Raw genomic sequence first — 23599 nt, 5'->3', positions numbered from 1 at the left:
GCCTATCTTATTCACCCATCAAGGTGCATGCTCTGACTTGGCAAGGTTGTATTGGTCGCACATATTTTGCGTCTGACCTCTTGCATTACTTCTACTTTGTTACACCATCTGCTTAGTTTAAGCATCATATATGAGTATATGCCATGCCTATCCATTTTCTGTACCTATTCCATGTGTCGTCATACTATGTTTTTCCAGCCAAATGTTGTTCTTTCGTAATGGATGTCCAAAAGGAAGAGGGTGATTGCATATCCTCAAGGAGTAGAAACTAGGTATTTGGAAAAGGTAGTGATACCTGTTAAATCAGATAGATCAGCAGCCACAGAAAACACAGGCCCAACTGTAACAGACTTTACCCCTACTCCAGTGGCCAAACCCCTATTAGAACTGTTGACAGCCCAGCATCAGGTACTATCTATGATATCAATTCAAAATGTGAACTCCTAAATTTCTGCATGTGCCTTACCTTCTCTCTTGTATGAAAACTAATTTCAGATGAATCTCCTTGCTCAAAGGATCATAGGATCTCACGACAATACTGGGCTCTACATTGCTCTTGCCAGTACCTCTTGCCGTTTGTCAGCATACTTACACTCATTGTTGTTTGATTATGTAGCATCACTATAAATGTCCGCTTCTTTATCCTTCCTTTGCTTGAAATTATTAGATCTATATTTACTCTTAGATAAATGTATAATTAACAAAATGGTTATGAAGTTTTGGATTGCTCATGTAAGTACATGTTGTCATGTACTCCCTATGTATCGAATTAATTGTCGATCAATTGGATGTATTTAGAACTTAATAGTGCTAGATACATCCATTTGAAGGACAACTAATAACGGACGATGGTGGTATTACTGTACATGCATCGCGAGATAGTTGATTGTCTAGCATTACTCTGCATATTATCTACCCTGCCCTCCACTTTCTCCAAATTATCATATCTACATTTACTCTTACCAAAATGTTGAATAAAGCCAATGCCACTACATACGTTGATGTCTGCATTCCTCTTGTCAGTACCTTTTGCCTTGTAACGTTGTACTTAATTACTTGCTATTTGATTATGTATCGTCAGTCTGCACATGAGCTTCATTATCCTCTATTTCTTCCAATATTATTTGATCTATATTTACTCTTTGCAAAATGTAGAATAATGGCAATGCTTATAAAGAATTTTCTTTGGGGAATTTATTGAATTATCTTTCCATCAACATGGAAAAGGGCTTTGTCCAGCCCGTGTTAACATGTAATGTAAGTCCATCCTTCTCAAGCCTTCAAACTTTGTTCTAGTATAGATTTGGATAGGCATCATTTCCTCCACTGCTCTTTACATCTGATTGGATGTTTGCAACAACTACAAGTTTTAAATTGTAGTTGTAAAAACATGTTCCTTATGCAGAACAGATCCATTTATTTGCTTATATAATTGTGAAACCTGTTATGTGTCTCCTTGTTTCTCTTTCAGAGTCGTATCTCTTATGTCAGGCAGAACTTTAGGAAAGATAGTGAGCCAAACCATCTTGAGGACAGCGAGATGACCCCAAGGTCCTGTCTTGATGAAGACAGTGAGCTGAAGCTACTCACCAGTAGGTGTGAGACAACCTCTGTGCAGTCGCTACCTCAATCAGTTCGACTTCTTCAGTCTCAACTTAAAGCGGAAAGGCTTGCTTCAGCTCAGCTCCGACTTGAAGTCAAAGATGTAATGAAGATGTCAGGGACTACCTTGCGCACTATGGTGCCATACAGCTAGGGATGAAGCATCTATCGTTGACACAACTAAGGTCTCATCAGCTTGTTCGACTGCTTGTGGGGCTCGAGCTTGCCAGGTCTATTGCCTTCTGAAGTGCTCTCAGTTTTGTATATTCTTTTGTCGGTGCGTTTATATGCAATGGTGCCGACCTTTGATGCCCAGTGTATGTAATTCACGGTCATGTTGCACTTTGTTATCACCGGGTAGCAAACTTTGATTCCTAATATGCCGTAATTTCTTTGTTGTATAGTCTAGGTTTATTCTTTGGTCGCTATGTTGTAATTTAGGCTGGAAGGTTCAGTGGATCTCGGTGTTGTCAGTCTTTAGGTCGGCTCGTTACTCATATGGGCCAAAATGTGGGCCTATAATCGTCTTGGGACATTAGCAGGTCTAAACCTATATTAGTTTCCTGCCTTTAACAGGCCATGGGCTACATATTTACTGTAGTGACACTGGGCTTCCTATGGGCTGTAGAAACAATGGGCCTTCTACGGTCCGTAGAAACAATGGGCCTTCTATGGGCCGTAGAAACAATGGGCCTTCTACGGGCCGTATCATCAATGGGCCTTAGACGGGCTGTATGATCGATTGGCCAAACACGGGCCAAAAACAGACCGCATTATAGCCGTAAACGGGCTAGAGTTGGAGTCGTTCGTTCATGGGCCGACCATAATGGGCCGGCGTTAATAGGCTGTATTTGATGACGCTATGAAAACGGCCCAACGTATTAACGGGCCACAAACGGGCCGACTGTAACCATGGGCTGAATTAGGCTCACAAGCAGAAAATGGCAGTAACGGGCCGTAAGTAAGCGAATGCTGGAAATGAGCCCAAGAATAAATGGGCCCTGAGAAGGCCGAAAGATAACATGGGCTGCAAACGGCCCAATGGATTAATGGGTCGTTAATGGGTATAAAGTGATACACTGTTCATTACGGGCCAGTTTCACCATGGGCCGTTAATGGGCCAAGAGTTACAAAGGGCCTCATCTGGGCCGAAAGACGTCATGGGCCATACATGGGCCGGAACTTAAAATGGGCTGGAATCATATTGGACGGCCCAGATGACGCTACTAGGCCTAATTCGGATAGGTCGTAACGGGCCCTGGGTTAGCGGGCTGTAAATGGGCTATATGCGAACAGGTCGTTAACAGGCTTTCCGTGGGCCGGCCCGCCACCTTTTGACCAATTCAAACGGGCTGACCTTTTCATAGGAATGGGCCTTTGTTGGGCCGTGCCACGTGTCGACGTATCATAGGCGCCTTCTGTCCAATGAGTGGATGACATCTTTCCCAACGGTGAGCCGACACGTGTTTCCTCCAGCCAATGATGATTTTACACATGGAACATCCCCATTGTTCCGTTATGGTGGATGCCACGTGTCGATCACCCTTGACGAAAGCACTTCTGTGATGCGCGATTTATTGTCATGGAAGTGGACACTTCCGTGATGATAATTTTCATAATGTCATGGAACACTTCTACGACAGCACAGGTATGACTATCTTGATTCTGTCATAAAATTGGCATGGATGTACATGCACGAAAATAAATGCGACCTATTGTGACAAACACATATCATCATGGAAGTGTATTTTTTATAGTGTTTCGAGAGGGAATAATGCATGTTTGACGACGAATGGGAGATAGCTTCCTCTTACGGCCTTCAAATTTTGTCCTACGTTTAACATGCACTAATACAACTGTCATGTGAAAATTTGGTAAATTTCAGGGGTCATTTGACCTTTTAAAGACATTTAAGGGATTTTCTAACCATTTAATGACTGTAATTAAAATTTGAACTACATCTACATGCAACGCCTAACCATAACAGTTTGAAAAATCATTTTTTTGTGTACTTGTGTGTGAGTTAATTCCGTGTGCTGTAAATTCGAAGGAATTTTCAAACATATTGGTGTCAAGGCATGGGCACATGCATGGAGTACATGCCATGGCATTTTAATTCCAAAAAATTAAAAAATGATCAGAAAAACATGAAACCTCGCTTGATTTATTATCATGCCACCAAGATGATGTGGTAAAGAAATTGGCATGTTTGACAAAAGTTTGGACACACACCCCTCACAAACCGGAGCAACTCACTAGAAGGTTTATGGTTCCGAGAGGGAACAATGCATGTTTGATGATCAACGGGAGATAGCTTCCTCTTATGGCCTTGAAATTTTTTCAACGTTTAACATGCACTACTACAACTGTAATGTGAAATTTTGGAAAATTCTAGGGGTCATTTGACCTTTTAAAGTCATTTAAGTGATTTTCTAACTATTTAATGTCCGTAATTCAAATTTGAACTACATCTACATGCAACGCCTAACCAAAACATTTTGAGAAAACATATATGTGTACTTGTGTGCGAGTTAATTCCATGTGCAGTAAATTATAAGGAATTTTCAAACATATTTGTCTCATGACACAGACACATGCATACGTATGCATGGAGTGACATGGCATTTTAATTCAAAAAATAGAAAAATGATGAGAAACACATGAAACCTTGGTTGATGTAATGTCATGCCACCAAGATGATGTGGTAAAGAAATTGGCATGTTTGACGAACGTTTGGAAACACACCCTCACAAAACCGGAGCAACTCGCTAGAAGGTTCGTGGTTCCGAGAGGGAACAATGCATGTTTGATGACGAACGGGAGATAGCTTCCTCTTACGGCCTTCAAATATTTTCCTACGTTTAACGTGCACTAATATAACTGTCATGTGAAAATTTGGTAAATTTCAGGGGTCATTTGACCTTTTAAAGACATTTAAGTGATTTTCTAACCATTTAATGACCGTAATTCAAATTTGAACCACATCTACATGCAACGCCTAACAAAAACGGTTTGAAAAATCATATTTTTGTGTACTTGTGTGCGAGTTAAAAAATCATCAGACGATGTAAATATCTTGTGTTCAAAAAAGAAAATGTACAGATCTGGCAAGACAACCGCCCCCCACAAGATTGGCAGTATATCTCGCGGCTCGAGGTTTGGTACGTGAATGGCGGGGATCATTAATCACACATGAATGTTGGCTATTATGTTCACACACGGATTTGTTGCGGTAATTGTGTGTAATTCAAACTACAGTACTCGTAAATTCCGGCGACCGGCATGTGTATTGTCCCCTTCAATCTAGATTCTGGCCGCCAATAAATACAAAATTGCTCACGTCGTCCCGCCTGCATTCTCATCTACATCCTCCCCTCACTCGCCCTCTCTCTCTCTCTCTAAAATCTCTGCCATGGCGCTGCCGGTCTGCTCACGCGCCGACGAGGAGTCGCCGGCCCCCGAGGACGCTCACTCGAACGCCGCCTGACGAGGTTGCGCCGGACCCCCCAACTTTGGATTGGTTTTGGGGACAGTACAATCTTTGTCTGTGGAAGTCGCTGTCACCGACTGAGAAAGCCAGGCAAGTGGCGTTCAAGAAGGAGATGGCGGAGGAGGAAGCCAACCAGGCGGCCTGTGAAGCCCGTGATTCCGTCTGGAAAAAGGAGGCAGCAGAGCTTTGGGGGCGGGCGTGTCATCGTGCCGAGGAGGTGTACGAAGACGGGTACTTCGCGAGGAAGGTCATAGGCGATGGGCGCCTCGTCGCTGCGTGAAGGTGGGCCGATAAGCTCCAGCGTGCCACCGACGAGAAGCTCTCAGTGGGCGCCCAACGAAATGGCAAGTTCGGTCGCGCGCGTCCGCCAGCAAGAGGCAGATCGGTACGTCGAGCGCTGCAACGCAGAGGAGTCGGAGTACTGCCTCCGCACTGGGAAGACGTCGTGCACCAGGGAGATGCTGGCGAGGGGCTACCGGAATACTGGCCCCGGGAGGGATTATTAGTTTTAGTATTGTTCGTTTTCAATTTTATGCATTGTACCTAGTAATTAAGTATCATCACATATATGTGATGATTATATATATATATATATATATATAAAAAAAGTCTATTAGTAACCCAGGGTGAAGAATTACTTATTCTTCACCCCGGTCGATCGACCCAGCCATGGTACAGGTCAGGTTTCAACAGATGCAAAATTGTATCATTACCGATGTAAGATTACCTTAACGCTGGGAGGAGCCAACCCACTCGTAGATGCCTTCGCTAATTAGGTGCTCACCTGCGAGCGGTTTCCACTTTGAACTAGGAGGGCGCGGTGAGCAGTGGGGCTCGACGGCGTGATGCTCGGCAGAGATTTTTGTCGCCCTGTCCTCCTCTCCCCTGTACACTTGGCGATTAGAAGGTGACAGAGGCGGCGGCTGTCGACCCCGTGGTGAAGGGGCGGAGGGGACGACAATTTGGGGTGCGGCCGCGCCGGCCACTGCAAATCCAGCCCTGCTCTATTGGAGAAGGCGCCACCAACAAGAAGACGGCGGTGACTGCCCTCCTCCGTATGGTCTGCTCTCTCTCTCTCTAACCTAGTTTTTTCCTTTTCTCCTTGGTCTGGTTTTCCCATGATTTCTTCCTTCTTGGAGATTGATGCTTATAAATTGGATTGTAAATGTTCCTCCTCCGTCTCTTTATTTAGACGCCTGCACGCTTATGCTTTCTAAGCTCTGAGATTGATAGAAATTTAATTAGCTTGATTCTGGTCAATGGGATGCACAGCTGCAAAGGAACTGCTGACGAGGGAGATTAGAAGAAGCTGGACGGCAATGGGCTTTTTATCAAAGAAGAAGAGAAGTAGCACAAGGCTCCTGAGGAGGAGGGGTTATCTTCTTTGATCAAGCCAAGGGTGCTACCTCTGTCTCTTCTCTGTTTTAGATTAATAGTCCCTTCCTTTCTTTGAGCTCCACTGTTTTTGGATGAGCAGGACTAGCCCCTCTTTTAATCAATTAATTTCTCATGGAAATAAGATAAAGTGAAATTTAATTGGAGGGTGCATAATTAGCTCTTTTTTCTTTCTGATGGAGGCTGCATCATTTTTTGAGGCGAGAACCCCTAGTCCAGTGTTGGCTCTCTACTTGCCATAGGAGAGAAAGAAATTAAGTAGGGTTAATTAAGCATGATGACATGTCTACCTGTATATTTAATTAAACATGATGGGCTGCTTACTTATAATTTGTAGCTATTAGGTTGGATCATGATTTACTCATATAATTAGTTGTTGTACTTTGCTAGTTTCTCACTGCTCATTTGATAACAAGAGAAAATTAAACTCCATGTATATGTATCAAAAGATACAGAAACATTAATGCTCCACAATTTATAGACAAATATGCATGTGAGTGCCTGAATGCTTGATGCTTCTTTTTGAGACCGGCAAAAGCTAGCTAGCATATATATAGTATAAAAGGGTCATATAATCTATAACAAAAGGAAGGCATGATGATTAGTGTCTTTCTTTAATTGATACTAATAAATTCTGAAGCTGCAGAGGTGTAATTCTTTTGTTTTGATTGCCTGATGTTTCCTTTCTTTCCTCATTTGATATCCAAGCTGCTGAGGTGACACATACTATACTGTTGGAGAAATTGTTGTGAAGCTTAGCTTGTATGAGAGTCATAGAGAAGATGTCGTGTCTTTCCACACAATTTTCAGAACGCTAACTAAAATAGTTATACTAGCCATTTCAGATTGCCACGGTAGGCCGGATCGCCCTCTGGTCACTCTGCATTTGGCGCCTGCCTGCAACATGAACAGCAACCTTGGTGTACATCTCAGTCAGGATCGGAGGAAGATTTACGCGTACTTGTGTCATGCCATTTGTATTACAGCCCATTGATAATAATGTTTAAGTCACTGGAGAGATTGCTCAATAGATGAAGTTGGTGTAAAATTTCTAGTCACCTCCAAATTAAGCTGCTTGAACATCAAGTTCGGTAGTAATCATCTTTCAAGTTAAGTAGTATTCATGTGTATTACGGAGCTATCTATTGATGTCGCCAAGTGCTTAGGGAATCATGGGGGTTGGTTTTGTTCATCATTAACCCATTCTTTCAATTTTTCAGAGCTATCTATTGAAATATGATTACTTTCTTTGTCCATGGGAACTTTTTACCACTGCCATGGATAAGCGTCTATTTGTTTCCATCTAATATTTATTTAGTTCCTTCTAATATCTATTTAATTCCTTGTAACATGTGGTTGATGGATTATGGAGATTACCTTTCATACTAATGCTTTTCTTTTCATCTTACAGCTTTTCTTCCTTACATTTTCCCATGCATCTCTCACAAAGAAACATGACAGAGAAGTCACGATGAGCTACAATATATGTGTACATGGAACAGTTCTCCAGGCCCTGGAACCTTTTTCAGTAATCCTTGCTGAAACTGTAGGGTCATCCAGACGTCGATGTTGCAAAGGCTAACTGGAAATACAGCAAAAACTGTAGGGTCATCCGATGTGGATTTGGCAACATCTAATTAGAAATAAAATGTCGGCAGTTTGGCATGGCCAAACCACTGCCCATCTCACTTAGTTTTCTCTACAGACTAAATTTCTACGTGCTACTTTGTCAAGCAGTGTAACAAATTTATTGTCTCTGTGATTTATATGTGAACTCAGATCATCTTTGGTCCTTGTTAGACCGATGTAGTTATGTCATTCTTATGTGGCGTAATGTGCCATTCTGGTAATTTTTATGTCTTGGCAACAATGCTCAGGAATATTTTTTTGCGTGATCTAGAGCTAATAAGTAGAAGACGCTAATGAGTAGAAAACACAACTTGATGATCCGGTAGACAACTTGTTGTGTGCAACACTGGAGGAAACTACAGAGCATAAATCCAAGACCAAGAAAGCAACATGATTTTCTTAGATACACTAAAGAAGACACTTGCTGACAAGCCTATCACAATATGCTGAAAACACACACTAATTAGAAGAAAAACTTACAATGGTATTTCTACAAGGAAATTTGACAAGCACTCACATGAGGCAATTTTATCAACAGAATAATTCAAGGTAAATGCATTGCAACCCAATAAAGTATTTACTATACATCAATAATAATACAACGGTGAAATCTTTGACTTCCCGTTACAAATTTCGATTGTATCTAGATCTTGTCAGACTGAGTAACCAAAGTTCAACTGAATGACATGGTCCATCCATGGTATTAAGATTCAGAGTTCTTCTCTCTTCTTCTGGCATTAGCACGGCTTTAGTTGGGCTTCTGATTTCACGCAAGCGTCGGTAGATCGAGCAGCTTCACATGGTTGTGGTCGTGATATTTCTCGCAAGTGATATGAGCATCATGCCATTGCCGCAACACCACTCCACTTGCTTCCTCGCAGCTCATTCCTAGCGACTATATCTGTGCACCCCCCGCAATTTATTAGCTTGTACTAAATTACTTCATTCAGTTACCACCTACAAAGCAAGGAAGCAGATCTCACGATAAACTAGACGACATGTATAAAAGACCTATAGCTGAAGTTGCATGCCAATGAGAAGGAAAATTTGATATGTATTCTCCATGCCCTTCGTGTCAAGAGAATACATTTGGGAAATGTGCAAAATTGTAATTCTCACACAGCAAATTGATAGATATTAACAAGCAAGAGTTGTTAACATGCAAAACTGACAGAAGATCATTATTTCTCTGCATCAATAATTTGTCAGAGCGAACATCTGAAGTTAGCATTTTAAGAACATGTTGGACAAGAGTTGCCTGTCATGTCCAACTGCAACACTGTGACACCTTGTAAACTAAGGATTTTCTTTTTTGAGATTAGAGTTTGAGGGTCTGGTTATATTTGGACCTTGCATGTGTCGGAGCCTATAGAAAGTGTTGTGTCAAATCATTGTAACGGTTTCCTGATGCAATTTGGTTGCAATAAAGCTTCAACTTTACTTAGAAAATATTGATCTGGTTCTCTATTAAATCAAGAGAACTCAAAACCTGATTACGACACAAAATTGAAATACAGCAAGAGCAAGGTCATTGTATGAACTGGGAATCACTTAAGCCTTCAGACATTATATGAAAACTTCTAAACAACAACAAAACAAAACCAGTTGAATGTTCAGACATACTCCCACAACATAACCAGTTGAATGGTCAGCCTTAACACAAGCATTCTTATTTCACATAACATGGTCACTTCGTTCTGCTCTCATTACAACAGGGACAAGTGATTCCTTGAAAAGTAATTACCCCATCACAACTTAGCACCACTGTTTATATGCCAAGCTCACAAAAAAATCGGATGCACTCTGAAATCTGAATACACAAACAAGCTTCAGTTTATAAAAAATAGGTAGGGATGTCACAAGGGGGGTGGAAGCAGCCACGTTTGATGGAGCCAGCCACAACTTACCATGAACTAGGAGGTCCTGACCAACTTGAAGAGGAGGCCGGTGATAACTAGAACATGACTACTCAAAAACGCCGGTGAAATCTCTGGATCCAGATTCAATCAGGGAGGTGAGCCTAGGAGACAATACAATAGTTGAGATCATGGAGAGCGTCGAGATCGAAGTAAGACTTGGCGCCGCTGCTTCTGTTAGACTGTATATCCCGCTGGTGGGACGACCTCCTCCCCTTATACCCAGCCACCGGAGCCGGCACACCGCCGTAGGGACAGACTAACCTGCTCCGCTGGCATCCACAGAAGAAGAACCGCTATGGCTGCACGAGGAGCCGGTCCGGGTAGTGGAGGTGACCTGGTAGAGATGAAGCGGAGAATGTAGAGCCCTCCCACGATCCATGTATTTTTTCGCGTGAGGTAAAATTACCTCGCAAGGCTTTGTTACAGGTCCTACCGTAGCCTTTTGCCTACTGTGCGTCAGGTAAATTTACATCTAAACCTTTTGTTTGTTGCATTTCTCGGTTCCATTTTGCAGGCTGTAATTTTACCTCTTTCTTATGTCCATGGAAGATGGCTGGGGTGAGGAATAAGAATTCCTCACCCGTCTATTCTGATAATATTATCAGAATATTTATTCTGATAACACTTCCGCACTGCATGCTCAATGCGAGGGCACTACACTTTCTTTAGCAAAAGCACTGCATTACAGAGACTACTGAACTTCGCGTCGGAAAAAACTGCGCGTAGTGTTTTTTGGTACTGTTTTCGCTCTAATTTTTTAACCGTTTATCGGAATGAGGCGTGTAATATACCCTTGGAAAGCTACGGATTAGGTGCAACTCCGCCATGTTGAACACTTTTCGAGATTCCCCGCGGTTTAAGAGAAGTTTCAAAAACGGTGCGGCCCACAAAGAGTGGCAGCGAGCGTTTTTTCATGAATTTACCTAAACTGCTTGTCGGAATGAGGCAAATGATACACTGTTGGATAGATATCATCGAGGCGCATCTTTTTCATAACTATTGTTTTCTCCAATTCGTTACAGTTTAAGAGCGGTTTCAAATTTACTAAATCGCGGAATTCTGTTTTTTGAAAATTTTGCAATTTTTTGTACTGTTTTCGCTCTAGTTTTTGAACCGTTTGTCGAAACGAGGCGTGCAATACGTCGTTGGAAAGCTATGGACAAGGCGCAACTTTCATATATAGAAATGGTTTTGAGATTCCTTACAGTTTTAAGTTAATTTTGGAAATCGTGCGGCGGACGACGAGAGGCAGCGGTCGTTTTTCGTGAAATTTTTACAAACCGGTTGTCGAAACGATTCCAATGATATGCCATTGGAAAGATATTGATAAGACGCAACTCATTCATGTAGAACACTCTCTATAATTCCTTACGATTTAGGAGTAGTTTTAAATTTACCGAAATGCGGACACTCCGTTTTTCGCAACACCCAAATCGACGTGGGTACTTCATCCGACTGAAAACCACACTGCATCGGACGAAAAACCGCACTGCATCAGACGTGTTAGAGAACTGCATGGTTTATTTTATTCAAACGTAATTTTTTAAGGATGAGAAAGTAGAGTTCACTTCACATCGGGTGTAAATGAACCACAACACTATCAAGAAGTGAACCGCATTACTTTTTGTGCTTTCGTAACATTTTTTTTGCATTACGGGATGAACAACATCACACGTCCAACCGCAGTGCTTCAGAATGAAAACCGCACTGCATCGGACGGGCAAGCGAGTTGCATAGTTATTGTACTCTTTTTTATTTTTTATTTTTATGAATGAGTTCTTTTTTATGAATGAGAGTGGACCGCAGAGATGAGGCCAAGTGAACCACATCAAGAGGGAAAGTGAAACGTTGAATCATATCACTTTTTACCCTTTTTCAACTTTTTCTATAAATGCATCCAAGCTGTATGGTGAGAGCTAGTGAGCTTCAGTGGACGGGGAAGCGAGCTACAATGTTTGTAAATGCATTTTTTATTTTAAATGGATTGTGTGAAAAGTCCTTCGTAATGGACTTTTTTCAAGACCAAAGCGCACTGCATTTGCATGATATTTCAAATGCATTTTTATTTTAAGATGTGTGTACTGAAAAGTCTTTTGTGGTGGACTTTTTTCAGACCAAAGTGCACTGCATTTTTTTGCATGTTTTGAAGTACATTTTGGATGGATGGTGCATGTTTGTGTGTGTAGTTTTCTGCCATCTGTATCACATCCCATATTGTTATGTTTTCAGGTGCAAGAGTACTACGGATTACTTCCCCTAATGGCCTACCTCGCCGTGAACTGCATGGACCGAGCTTCTCTACATTTAAAAAACTGCATGCGCCTGCAATCCATACTATAGGATGCCACAAGGGAACCACAACATGATGAAATTAAAACATACAGCAAAGATGAACTACTAAAAAAATAAGTATGTCGCCGGCCACCGTAGTGCAGTGCACTTGTCTCCCGCCGCGCGCAAACAAGTGTAGGAAAAAGCTGCAGGTGAGGGCCTTATACTGCACGCTAGGTCGAGCTGCACTGCACGCCACGCTCAACAGCACCGTGCGGTGTGCTCGCTGGAAAGGGGCGCGACTGCACGGGTGCGGTCGCCGGGCTGCAGGGAAGGGGAAGTGAGCTGCAGTTTGAACAAAAAAACCACCCGTACGGACGAAGTGAGATGCATCGACGAGCACGACCGGGCTACAGGGAGGTTTGGCCGGCGCCACCTGCCGGGTTGATCTCCAGGACGAGCACAGCCCCGCGTCGCCACGGCATGGACGGCCGCCGCCCCGTCGCGATCCAGCTCCTAGCATGCCGTCATCGCGGCTGGGGCTGGTCGTGGCCGCGTAGGGGCATGTTTTGCCGGCCGGAACCCGCGTCTTGAGGTGGAAGAAGGTGGGGAGGGGGACGACTGGTGTAGGGCGCCGGCGGTAGAAGATGCCGGATGCTGGTGGGGCGATGCGGGGCATGGACTGCACCAGGAAGGTAGGTCGACCAGGACGCGGAGATCCACTAGAAGAGACATCCAGCGGCGGCGCAACAAGCCCCCAGGCAGGGGTGCATTGGGGGAGGCCACTTCCATCTCCATCGGGTGGCGGCTAGGGCTCTTGGACCCGCGCCGGAGTTGAAGAGGGATCGGGGGGGCATGTGGCGCGCGTTGGCTTTCCATCTCGCCAAATCAAGGGCGGCTGGTGTTGGAAATATGCCCTAGAGGCAATAATAAATTGGTTATTATTATATTTCCTTGTTCATGATAATCGTTTATTATCGATGCTAGAATTGTATTGATAGGAAACTCAGATACATGTGTGGATACATAGACAACACCATGTCCTTAGTAAGCCTCTAGTTGACTAGCTCGTTGATCAATAGATGGTTACGGTTTCCTGACCATGGACATTGGATGTCATTGATAACGGGATCACATCATTAGGAGAATGATGTGATGGCCAAGACCCAATCCTAAGCCTAGCACAAGATCATGTAGTTCGTATGCTAAAGCTTTTCTAATGTCAAGTATCATTTCCTTAGACCATGAGATTGTGCAACTCCCAGATACCGTAGGAGTGCTTTGGGTGTGCCAAACGTCACAACGTAACTGGGTGGCTATAAAGGTACACTACAGGTATCTCCGAAAGTGTCTGTTGGGTTGGCACGAATCGAGACTGGGATTTGTCACTTTGTGTAAACGGAGAGGTATCTCTGGGCCCACTCGGTAGGACATCATCATAATGTGCACAATGTGATCAAGGAGTTGATCACGGGATGATGTGTTACGGAACGAGTAAAGAGACTTGCTGGTAAAGAGATTGAACAAGGTATCGGGATACCGACGATCGAATCTCGGGCAAGTATCGTACCGCTAGACAAAGGGAATTGTATACGGGATTGATTAAGTCCTTGACATCATGGTTCATCCGATGAGATCATCGTGGAGCATGTGGGAGCCAACATGGGTATCCAGATCCCGCTGTTGGTTATTGACCGGAGAGTTGTCTCGGCCATGTCTGCATGACTCACAAACCCGTAGGGTCTACACACTTAAGGTTCGATGACGCTAGGGTTATAGGGAAAGTATGCACGCGGTTACCGAATGTTGTTCGGAGTCCTGGATGAGATCCCGGACGTCACGAGGAGTTCCGGAATGGTCCAGAGGTAAATATTGATATATAGGAAGTATGGTTTTGGCCACCTGAAGTGTTCCGGGCATCACCGGTAGTGTACCGGGACCACCGGAGGGGTCCGAGGGGTCCACCAGGTGGGGACACCAGCCCCGGAGGCCTACATGGGACAATGGTGGGAAGGGACCAGCCCCTAGGTGGGCTGGGGCGCCTCCCACCAAGGCCCAAGGCGCCTCCAAGAGGGGAAAGGGGCAAACCCTAGGGCAGATGGGCCCTAAGGCCCACCCCAGGTGCGCCTCCCCCTCTCCCCCTTGTGGCCGCCACCCAGATGGGATCTGGGGGCTGCCGCCACCCAGATGGGATCTGGGGGCTGTCGCCACCCCTAGGGAGGGAACCCTAGGTGGGGGCACAGCCCCTCCCCTCCCCCTATATATACTTGAGGTTTGGGCTGCCCAAGACACATGATTTGCTCTCCCTGTTGGCGCAGCCCTACCCCTCTCCCTCCTCGTCTCTCGTAGTGCTTGGCGAAGCCCTGCTGGAGTCCCGCGCTCCTCCACCACCACCACGCCGTCGTGCTGCTGCTGGATGGAGTGTTCCCCAACCTCTCCTTCTCCCCTTGCTGGATCAAGGCGTAGGAGACGTCACCAGGCTGTATGTGTGTTGAACACGGAGGTGCCGTCCGTTCGGCACTAGGATCATCGGTGATTTGGATCACGATGAGTACGACTCCATCAACCTCGTTCACTTGAACGCTTCCGCTTAGCGATATACAAGGGTATGTAGATGCACTCTCCTTCCCTCGTTGCTAGACTTCTCCATAGATTGATCTTGGTGATGCGTAGAAAATTTTGAATTTCTGCTACGTTCCCCAACAACGGCATCATGAGCTAGGTCTATGCATAGTTACTATGCACGAGTAGAACACAAAGTAGTTGTGGGCATCGATATTGTCAATTATCTTGCCGTTACTAGTCTTATCTTGATTCGGCGGCATCGTGGGATGAAGCGGCCCGGACCAACCTTACACGTACGCTTACGTGAGACCGGTTCCACCGACTGACATGCACTAGTTGCATAAGGTGGCTGGTGGGTGTCTGTCTCTCCCACTTTAGTCGGATCGGATTCGATGAACAGGGTCCTTATGAAGGGTAAATAGAAATTGGAAATTCACGTTGTGGTTTTGGCGTAGCTAAGAAATGTTCTTGCTAGAAACCTATAGCATCCACGTAAAAACTTGCAACAACAATTAGAGGACGTCTAACTTGTTTTTGCAGCAAGTGTTTTGTGATGTGATATGGCCAAAGGATGTGATGAATGATATATGTGATGTATGAGATGATCATGTTCTTGTAATAGGAATGACGACTTGCATGTCGATGAGTATGACAACTGGCAGGAGCCATAGGAGTTGTCTTAATTTATTTATGACCTGCATGTCAATATAAACGTCATGTAATTACTTTACTTTATTGCTAACCGTTAGCTGTAGTAGTAGAAGTAATAGTTGGCGAGACAACTTCATGAAGACACGATGATGGAGATCATGATGATGGACATCAGGTGTCATGCCGGTGACAACGATGATCATGGAGCCCCGAAGATGGAGATCAAAAGGAGCAAAATGATATTGGCCATATCATGTCACTTTTTGATTGCATGTGATGTTTATCATGTTTTTGCATCTTATTTGCTTAGAATGACGGTAGTAAATAAGATGATCCCTCATTAAAATTTCAAGAAAGTGTTCCCCCTAACTGTGCACCGTTGCGAAGGTTCGTTGTTTCGAAGCACCACGTGATGATCGGGTGTGATAGATTCTAACGTTCGAATACAACGGGCATTGACGAGCCTAGCATGTACAGACATGTCCTCGGGACACATGCGAAACACTTAGGTTGACTTGACGAGCCTAGCATGTACAGACATGGCCTCGGAACACGGAGGACCGAAAGGTCGAGCATGAGTCGTATGGTAGATACGATCAACATGAAGATGTTCACCGATGATGACTAGTCCGTCTCACGTGATGATCGGACATGGCCTAGTTGACTCGGATCATGTAATCACTTAGATGACTAGAGGGATGTCTATCTGAGTGGGAGTTCATAAGATGAACTTAATTATCCTGAACATAGTCAAAAGGTCTTCGCAAATTATGTCGTGGCTCGCGCTTTAGTTCTACTGTTTAGATATGTTCCTAGAGAAAATTTAGTTGAAAGTTGATAGTAGCAATTATGCGGACTAGGTCCGTAAACTGAGGATTGTCCTCATTGCTTCATAGAAGGCTTATGTCCTTAATGCACCGCTCAGTGTGCTGAACCTCGAACGTCGTCTGTGGATGTTGCGAACATCTGACATACACATTTTGATAACTACGTGATAGTTCAGTTAAACGGTTTAGAGTTGAGGCACCGAAGACGTTTTGAAACGTCGCGAAACATATGAGATGTTTCGAGGGCTGAAATTGGGATTTCAGGCTCGTGCCCACGTCAAGAGGTATAAGACCTCCGATGATTTTCTTAGACTGCAAACTAAGGGAGAAAAGCTCAATTGTTGAGCTTGTGCTCAGATTGTCTGAGTACAACAATCATTTGAATCGAGTGGGAGTTGATCTTCCAGATGAGATAGTGATGTTTCTCCGAAGTCATTACCACTAAGCTGCTAGAGCTTCATGATGAACTATGATATATCAGGGACATATATGATGATCCTTGAGATATTCGCGATGTTTGACACCACAAAAGTAGAAATCAAGAAGGAGCATCAATTGTTGATGGTTAGTGAAACCACTAGTTTCAAGGAGGGCAAGGGCAAGAAGGGATACTTCATGAAACGGCAAATCAGCTGCTGCTCTAGTGAAGAAACCCAAGGTTGAACCCAAACCCGAGACTAAGTGCTTCTATAATAAGGGGAACAGCCACTGGTGCAGAATTACCCTAGATACTTGGTAGATGAGAAGGCTGGCAAGGTCGATAGAAGTATATTGGATATACATTGTGTTAATGTGTACTTTACTAGTACTCCTAGTAGCACCATGGTATTAGATACCAGTTCGGTTGCTAAATGTTAGTAAACTCGAAATAAAAGGCTGCGGAGTAAACAAAGACTAGCTAAAGGTGAGCTGGCAATATGTGTTGGAAGTTTTTCCAAGCTTGATGTGATCAAGCATCGCATGCTCCCTCTACCATCGAGATTGGTGTTTGCGTTGAGCATAGACATGATTAGATTATGTCTATCGCAATACGGTTATTCATTCAAGGAGAATAATGGTTACTCTGTTTATTTGAATAATACCTTCAATGGTCTTGCACCTAAAATGAATGGTTTGTTGAATCTCGATCATAGTGATACACATGTTCATGCCAAAAGATATAAGATAGTAATGATAGTACCACCTACTTGTGGCACTGCCACGTAAGTCATATCGGTATAAAACGCATGAAGAAGCTCCATGTTGATGGATCTTTGGGCTCACTCGTTTTGAAAAGTTTGAGACATGCGAACCATGTCTATTGGTGTATATGCATGAAGAAACTCCATGCAAATGGACCGTTTGGACTCACTTGATTTTGAATCACTTGATACATGCAAATCATACCACATGGGCAAGATGACTGAAAGCCTCGTTTTCAGTAAAATGGAACTAGAAAGCAACTTGTTGGAAGTAATACATTTTGATGTGTGCAGTCCAATGAGTGCTGAGGCGTGTAGTGGATATCGTTATGTTCTTACTTCACAGATGATTTGAGTAGATGTTGAGTACATTTACTTGATGAATCACGAGTCTGAATTATTGAAAGGTTCAAGTAATTTCAGGGTGAAGTTGAAAGATCATCGTGACAAGAGGATAAAATATCTATGATATGATCATAGAGATGAATATCTGAATTACGAGTTTGGCACAGAATTAAGACATTGTGGAAATTGTTTCACAACTAATACAGCCTGGAACACCATAGTGTGATGGTGTGTCCGAACATCATAACTGCACCCTATTGGATATGATGCATACCATGATGTCTCTTATCGAATTACCATGATAGTTTATGGGTTAGGCATTAGAGACAACCACATTCACTTTAAATAGGGCACCACGTAATTCCGATGAGATGACACCGTATGAACTATGGTTTAGAGAAACCTAAGCTGTCATTTCTTAAAAGTTTGGGGCTGCGACGCTTATGTGAAAAAGTTTCAGGCTGATAAGCTCGAACCCAAAGCGGATAAATGCATCTTCATAGGACACCCAAAACAGTTGGGTATACCTCCTGTCTCAGATCTGAAAGCAATAAGGGATTTTTTCTAGAATCAGGTCCTTTCTCGAGGAAAACTTTCTCTCGAAAGAATTGAGTGGGAGGATGGTGGAGACTTGATGAGATTATTGAACCGTCTCTTCAACTAGTGTGTGGCAGGGCACAGGGAGTTGTTCCTGTGGCATCTACACCAATTGAAGTGGAAGCTTATGATAGTGATCATGAAACTTCAGATCAAGTCACTACCAAACCTCGTGGGATGACAAGGATGCGTACTACTTCAGAGTGGTACGTAATCCTGTCTTGGAAGTCATGTTGCTAGACAACAATGAACCTACGAGCTATGGAGAAGCGATGGTGGGTCTGGATTCCAAAATGGCTCGAGGCCATATAATCCGAGAGAGGATCCATATATGAAAACAAAGTGTAGACTTTGGAAGAACTACTTGATGGTCGTAAGGCTGTTAGGTACATATGGATTTTAAAAGGAAGACGGACAATGATGGTAAGTATCACCATTAAGAAAGCTCGACTTATCGTTAAGATGTTTTCTGACAAGTTCAAGGAGTTGACTACGATGAGACTTTCTCACTCGTAGCGATGCTAAGAGTCTGTTGGAATTATATTAGCGATTACTGCATTATTTATGAAATCTTGCAGATAGGATGTCAAAACATTGTTTCCTCGACGATTTTCTTGAGGAAAGATTGTAGGTGATACAATCGGAAGGTTTTGTCAATCCTGAAAGATGCTAATAAGTATGCAAAGCTCCAGCAATCCTTCTAAGGACTGGAGTAAGCATCTCGGAGTTGGAATGTATGCTTTGATGAGATGATCAAATATTTTGGGTGTATACAAAGTTTATGAGAAACTTGTATTTACAAAGAAGTGAGTGGGAGCACTATAGAATTTCTGATGAATATATGTTGTTGACATATTGTTGATCATAAATGACGTAGAATTTCTGGAAAGCATATAGTGTTATTTGGAAAGTGTTTTTCAATGGAAAGCCTGGATTAAGCTACTTGAACATTGAGCATCAAGATCTATAAGGATAGATCAAAACGCTTAATGGTACTTTCAAATGAGCACATACCTTGACATGATCTTGAAGGTGTTCAAGATGGATCAGTCAAAGAAGGAGTTCTTGCCTGAGTTGTAAGGTATGAAGTTAAGACTTAAAGCTCGACCACGGCAGAAGAAAGAGGAAGGACGAAGGTCGTCTCCTATGCTTTTGTCATAGGCTCTATACGGTATGCCATGCTGAGTACCGCACCTGATGTGTGCCTTGCCACATATCTGGCAAGAGGGTACAAAGGTGATCTAGGAGTAGATCACCAGATAGCAGTCTAAATTATCCTTAGAGGAATAAGGATATGTTTCTCGGTTATGGAGGTGATAAAGAGTTCGACGTAAAGAGTTACGTCGATGCAAGCTTAACACCTATCCGGATAGCTCTGAGTAGAGATACCGGATACGTATAATGGAGCAACAATTTAGAATAGCTCCAAGTAGAACAGTTATTTGAAATGGCTCCAAATGTAGCATAGTAGTTGCATCTACAAGATGACATAGAAATTTGCGAAGTACATATGGATCTGAATGTTGCAGACCCGTTGACTGAAACCTCTCTCACAAGCATAACATGATCAAACCCAGAACTCTTTGGGTGTTAGTCACATGGGGATGTGACCTTGAGTGTTAATCACATATCGATGTGAATTGGATTATTGACTCTAGTGCAAGTGGGAGACTGTTGGAAATATGCCGTAGAGGCAATAATAAATTGATTATTATTATATTTCCTTGTTCATGATAATCGTTTATTATCCATGCTAGAATTGTATTGATAGGAAACTCAGGTACATGTGTGGATACATAGACAACACCATGTCCCTAGTAAGCCTCTAGTTGACTAGCTCGTTGATCAATAGGTGGTTACGGTTTCCTGACCATGGACATTGGATGTCGTTGATAATGGGATCACATCATTAGGAGAATGATGTGATGGACAAGACCCAATCCTAAGCCTAGCACAAGATCATGTAGTTCGTATGCTAAAGCTTTTCTAATGTCAAGTATCATTTCCTTAGACCATGAGATTGTGCAACTCCCGGATACCGTAGGAGTGCTTTGGGTGTGCCAAACGTCACAACGTAACTGGGTGGCTATAAAGGTACACTACAGGTATCTCCGAAAGTGTCTGTTGGGTTGGCACGAATCGAGACTGGGATTTGTCACTCCGTGTAAACGGAGAGGTATCTCTGGGCCCACTCGGTAGGACATCATCATAATGTGCACAATGTGATCAAGGAGTTGATCATGGGATGATGTGTTACGGAACGAGTAAAGAGACTTGCCGGTAACTAGATTGAACAAGGTATCGGGATACCGATGATCGAATCTCGGGCAAGTATCGTACCTCTAGACAAAGAGAATTGTATACGGGATTGATTAAGTCCTTGACATCGTGGTTCATCCGATGAGATCATCGTGGAGCATGTGGGAGCCAACATGGGTATCTAGATCCCGCTGTTGGTTATTGACCGGAGAGTTGTCTCGGCCATGTCTGCATGACTCACGAACTCGTAGGGTCTACACGCTTAAGGTTCGATGACGCCAAGGTTATAGGGAAAGTATGCACGCGGTTACCGAATGTTGTTCGGAGTCCCGGATGAGATCCCGGACGTCACGAGGAGTTCCGGAGTGGTCCGGAGGTAAAGATTGATATATAGGAAGTATGGTTTTGGCCATCGGAAGTGTTCCGGGCATCACCGATAGTGTACCGGGACCACCGGAGGGGTCCGAGGGGTCCACCAGGTGGGGCCACCAGCCCCGGAGGCTTACATGGACCAATGGTGGGAAGGGACCAGCCCCTAGGTGGGCTGGGGCGCCTCCCACCAAGGCCCAAGGCGCCTCCAAGAGGGGAAAGGGGCAAACCCTAGGGCAGATGGGCCCTAAGGCCCACCCCAGGTGCGCCTCCCCCTCTCCCCCTTGTGGCCGCCACCCAGATGGGATCTGGGGGCTGCCGCCACCCCTAGGGAGGGAACCCTAGGTGGGGGCGCAGCCCCTCCCCTCCCCCTATATATACTTGAGGTTTGGGCTGCCCAAGACACATGATTTGCTCTCCCTGTTGGCGTAGCCCTACCCCTCTCCCTCCTCGTCTCTCGTAGTGCTTGGCGAAGCCCTGCTGGAGTCCCCCGCTCCTCCACCACCACCACGTCGTCGTGCTGCTGCTGGATGGAGTCTTCCCCAACCTCTCCTTCTCCCCTTGCTGGATCAAGGCGTAGGAGACGTCACCGGGCTGTACGTGTGTTGAACACGGAGGTGCCGTCCGTTCGGCACTAGGATCATCGGTGATTTGGGTCACGATGAGTACGACTCCATCAACCCCGTTCACTTGAACGCTTCCGCTTAGCGATCTACAAGGGTATGTAGATGCACTCTCCTTCCCTCGTTGCTAGACTTCTCCATAGATTGATCTTGGTGATGCGTAGAAAATTTTGAATTTCTACTACGTTCCCCAATAGCTGGTGGTAGGGCGACTCAGGTGGGGGCGGGGGAGGAGAAGAGGATGGGAGGTAGGATGTGGCTGGACAGAGCCGAAGGAAGGGAGCGCGCCGCAGGAGGGCGGCGTCGGAGCTAGTGCTGGAGGTGGCGGATCTCCGATAGCCAGATCAGGAGGTGGGGTGGGGGTGCTCGGGGCGGGGCATCGGGTAGGGTAGCGGCTTGTTTGATAGGTCGGCCGGCAGCCGGGCTCCTTCGGTGGGGCGCCGGCACGCGGAAGAAGGTGGTAGGAGGGGCGATGGCTGGGGAGGAAGAAGGTGGGAGGTGGGCACGGGATGCGAGAGCGGGAGGGAAGCTGTGCGGGTCGGGAGAGGTTGGTGGGTTGCGGGGCGGGGGAGTGGGTCTGCGCGCATTTTGTTTTGTCGGAGAGGTGTTATCAGAATAAGCTTCCTAGTGTTATCATAATAAGGTCTTAAGGGTGTTATCATAATAGACGCATCCTATATATATATATGGAAAATAGATTCTACCACCTAGGGGTAGTTACCTCCACTTTTTCCACCACATGATTCTTTAAGATGTGTGCTTTTCTAAACAGGTAGAGCTAGCCTAAACCCGATAGCTTTTAACAAACCCTTTGCTATTTTCATTCATTATCCTCGTTTTTTGGATAATATCCTCTGGTTAGTTGAACGACAAGGCGCGTATAAATTAGTTAGTCATATGGCGGCCTAGTTAGTCACATGGCCGCGCGGCCGCCGCCAAAATGATGACCATGAGCGCTCGGCAGATTTGTCCAGGTACTCACTCACCAATTAGTTTGTACATGATCGGGATTGTAGGTAATTTAGAATTAATTGCTTTTCTCTGTCCATGGATCTTATAGGAATTATTGCCGTGCGGCCACGGTGGATCAGAAGCATCTGACCGCACTGATTTCCCTAGATGGGGTGACGGTCTCAATGGAAATCTGCCGGTGTAAAGTTACACCGGGACACACAGCCACAGCAGCCACACGCAGACGCGGTGATGCATCCGAATGCACCATAGCACACATGCATGCGTTGATGCAGTGGCCACGGTATGGAAACATCTTTAACACAGGCATGCTGATGCACATACGTCTTTATGCCACTCTTCAAAATGCATTCATACACAAGCTTTGGTATGCCCGGCCGCTAATTTTCTTGCCTTGCATACTGCAGAACCAGGTCGGACGATATCGCGCTCATGCAGTATAGAGCCAGATCCTATAGCCCGCTATTGGGGAACCCGTCCGATTGTCCTCTGAGTGCTTGACTATCACCTACAACTGCGAAGCGAATTTGAACAAGCTGAGCTGGTGTAGAACACATCCATCGATCAATGGTTGCTAGCTCAATGATGGATCACATATGTACAGAATGCCTACTTTTATATTGAATGTCTCAACGAGATGTAACCCTTGCTACTTCCAGAAAAAAAGTATATAAACTTCATACTCTCTTCCAGAAAGAACAAATATTCAACACACTCAATATTTTGGTTCAAATAAAAGCATACATGATCATTTCGTTGCTGAAGAAAAATAATATACCCGTTCAAAAAAAGACGCATAATTCTTACTAAAATTGTGAATATACTACAACTAATAGTACATGTATATACTCCATGTACTTAAAGAACAAACTTTATACTACATACTAAAGACTATCTTTTTGTG

The 23599-nt window shown here is 44.3% G+C and overlaps 2 long non-coding RNA genes across 2 annotated transcripts; both read left to right on the top strand.

Moving 5' to 3' along the window:
- Window positions 1-5782: 5782 nt before the first annotated feature.
- On the top strand, window positions 5783-8272 carry LOC123053614 (uncharacterized). The gene is made up of 2 exons (XR_006425708.1): window positions 5783-6152; window positions 6365-8272. It is a non-coding gene; the product is annotated as an uncharacterized lncRNA (long non-coding RNA).
- A 14416-nt stretch (window positions 8273-22688) lies between these two features.
- Window positions 22689-23375, top strand: LOC123140977 (uncharacterized). The gene is made up of 2 exons (XR_006470126.1): window positions 22689-22978; window positions 23103-23375. It is a non-coding gene; the product is annotated as an uncharacterized lncRNA (long non-coding RNA).
- The last annotated feature ends 224 nt before the right edge of the window (window positions 23376-23599 follow it).

This window comes from Triticum aestivum, chromosome 1A (genome assembly GCF_018294505.1).
Source record: "Triticum aestivum cultivar Chinese Spring chromosome 1A, IWGSC CS RefSeq v2.1, whole genome shotgun sequence".
Taxonomy (NCBI): Eukaryota; Viridiplantae; Streptophyta; class Magnoliopsida; order Poales; family Poaceae; genus Triticum; species Triticum aestivum.
Note: the sequence above shows the minus strand (reverse complement) of the source record. Positions and strands in the feature narration are given on the sequence as shown.